Source organism: Haliaeetus leucocephalus, unplaced genomic scaffold, assembly GCF_000737465.1.
Source record: "Haliaeetus leucocephalus isolate CR32 unplaced genomic scaffold, Haliaeetus_leucocephalus-4.0 Scaffold626, whole genome shotgun sequence".
Classification (NCBI taxonomy): domain Eukaryota; kingdom Metazoa; phylum Chordata; class Aves; order Accipitriformes; family Accipitridae; genus Haliaeetus; species Haliaeetus leucocephalus.
The window spans coordinates 1819494-1822616 of NW_010973062.1; the positions used below are offsets into that span (position 1 = coordinate 1819494).

Consider the following 3123-nt stretch of genomic DNA (forward strand, 5'->3'; position numbering starts at 1 on the left):
GGGATGCAAAAAAGAAGAAAAAATAAGGGGTCACGCAAAGTTGTGGGGGGGGGGGGGGGGGGGGGGAGGTTCAGGGCATTTAGGGGAGAGTGGGGCTGGGTTTTTTGGTTTGTTTTTCCCCCCTTTAGGAGACTGAAACAGGAAAAAGGTGGCAATAGTTACTTCTAATCAGTAACTCTGCAGTCCATCAATATCAGTGTTCATTATGCCACAGACTGTACTTGAAGCTCTCACTCACCTGAAACTTTTAATTACCTTTACTATGGAAGCACTTAGACTTACAACTAGAAGTCAAACCTAGATCCATTCTAACTGTGGCACTGTACTGCCTGAACACGGCTATCTCCAAAAAGGCAAACCACCTGTGGGCTTTTCTCACTCCTCTGGGATCTGAAGCTGACAGAGCCATTTATCTTTCCTCAGAAGGGGCTTAAAGTATTCTTACTGTTATTACCATAATATAAAGCTCATTTTAAAGTAGGTTAATAAAATCTGTTCTACACAGTTATTTCACACAGAAGTACATAGAAAAGCTAGGGTGAAAACACTGCTTTTCCGGTTCTCCAACTTCAGAAACAAAGAAAAATACAAGCAAACCAGATGCAGCTTAACCCCAAAACTTTTTAAGTGGGGAAAGAGAGGAGAAAGACATTTAATCACTATTCATTTTAGCATTTCATTGTTAAAGATTACCTTAAAACTGGCTGCCGCCACAGATCCAACAGCTTTATGTACTGCAGTACTGTGTTCTGCAGCTTAATTCCTTAAGATTTTCTCTGCCAGCCTACATTTCCTGAGCTTTTTGGTCCAACACACTCATAACACGCTTCAAAACACATTACGGTTCACCAAGCACCCTTACCATAAATTTATAAACACAGTACTTTATTATTTAAAATATAGCTTCCATAAAGTAGCTATAGAAGCTTACCACAGCCTTGAAATGCAGGCCAGTCTGAAAATCAAGGTCATACGCACTTATTCCAAGCCAGCCTTGCAAAAATCTCATGCATTACAGACAAACAAGCATCCTCCTCAGGCCACTTCTATAAAGAAGACAACATACCCTCAGTTTAGTAATGATGCACCTTCTCACCACACAAACTCACATCTACGCAAAGCCCTTAAACCAAGGACAGCATAAACTTTGAGTCCAAACTTATCTGCTTGCATAGACATTTAGGTCAAAACCCAACTCTGTTTTTATTCAGGTTACAACAGGCCCACTTCGCAGCAGACAGCAAATCTCAGGTTTTGACAACATTCCAGCACCATCCTATATTCCCTCCCCAGTTTTTCATTCCTTTGGCTCACTCTCTACCCACTCACTTTTTATGCATCACTCTTCAAACATCAATCAGATACGTTGTTCAGAGAGAAATACATTAATCCTTCATTCCTCTGCTCTATTTACACACTACTCTGCTCACGCCAAACAGCATTAATAAAGCATTGTCCCTGCATGTGATTTTTTGGGGGGGTCAAGAAGTTACACTTGTTCACACTAGGACACTGACTGCTCTCTTGTGTAATTACACAAAGAATGCGGGAGAAAGCTGCATAACTTGTCACTGACGCTGCTTACACCGTTTGTTGCAGAAGCTGGTAGGTGGGGAGGAGGAATCACACTACAGAAAAAGAAAAGATAGTCCCGTGATTTAGGCAATTTAATTATAACCCAGAGAACTAAGCTCTATTCCTTTCTCTTCTACATAAGAGAAAGTCCCAAACCATAACCTTTGTCTTAAGTAGATGTCACATGCTGTATGTACCTTACTCTTTGAACATTTATGTGCAAATAAAATCAAGAAGAATCATGTACAGAAAACAGACCACCATAAAATTGCTATATACTCTGACAGAATGGAAATGGATATAGACATCTTGAACTGGGTGCAGAAAATTAGCAAGTAGTAATCAGATTGCTGCAAGACTTTATGCCTCTACCTATCAGCAGGTCTCCTCACTTTAACAGTGTAAAAAAACCACCAAAGTTCACACTTGAGAAACTCTCATAAAAATACAATAAAAATTCATGAGAAAAATAACACTGTCCTGAATAAGAAGAGATTTGAAGTAAACTCCCAAATTACGTGGACTAACAAAAAGCCTGAGTATCTACCCATTTTGTACAGCTAGCAGTATTGCAAACTAAGTAAAAAATCAAGTCAATAAAAAACGCAGGTCCTTACAAAGATCATGCAGTAACACACATAAGCAGTACATGCATATTGCTGGAATAATCTTCACTCTCTCACCTCTGAGCAGCTACAAATCTGACTTTCTAATTCTAAAATATTACAGATTCTGTTTCAAAGTAAGTAGATAGTCGTCTTGGTTCTAACATGTTTCAAAAGGATAAAAAAATGCAACATTAACCTAGCCCTAGCCAAAGCAAGAAATCCTTACTTCTGTCACTGGCAATCGGCAAACTGCTCCTACTTGGAAGGTGAACTTGAACACTCAACAGCAGTACCTACAGTGCAATAAATTAATCAGTTCAGAGTGAGGGCCTACCTGCTCTATTTGGCATCCAGTACTATGCCTGAGCATATAATTCATGCTATGCCTAAGCATGTAACATTTTAAATCCAAATCCTCAGGTTAGGCAAAGAAAAGAGATTCATGACTTAGAATCTTGACTCACAGAAAAATGAACTACAGTAAATCAATACTTAAACCAAACGAAGCACAAAAACTTCCAATCCAGGAGACAAATTGAGAAAAACTCTATGTGCCATTCCTAAGTTTTTCTTTTGGAGGTTGGGGCAGGGAAGTTTCTAATAAGATGTGAGAAACATTAGAATAACAACACACAGATACCAATGACCTTAATGTTTTTCTGGCAGTAGTTTGCATTTGGACTAAGAAAAACGGGGCGGGGGGGGGGGGGGGGTGGGGACGCAGCTCAGTCACCAGAAAACCACACCAGTTATTTCAAAAATATAGTTACAAGACAGAACCAGCAAATTCCATCGTATAACAACAGCTTAGCTAACCAACTCTCGAACACAGGAGCCAAACACGATCCCCGAACACCCACCTCAGGCAGCACTCCCACTAGCCAGCAGCACCACAGAGATGGGCACTGCAGCATGCGCTGAAGGTCAACATTTTCAGGCC

At 40.2% G+C, this 3123-nt stretch overlaps 1 protein-coding gene across 1 annotated transcript in view; it reads right to left on the reverse strand.

Annotated features, from left to right (window-relative positions):
* The window catches only part of STK24 (serine/threonine kinase 24), a 52599-nt gene that overhangs the window by 49151 nt on the left and 325 nt on the right, over positions 1 to 3123 (reverse strand). The gene's annotated exons all lie outside the window — the stretch shown is intronic.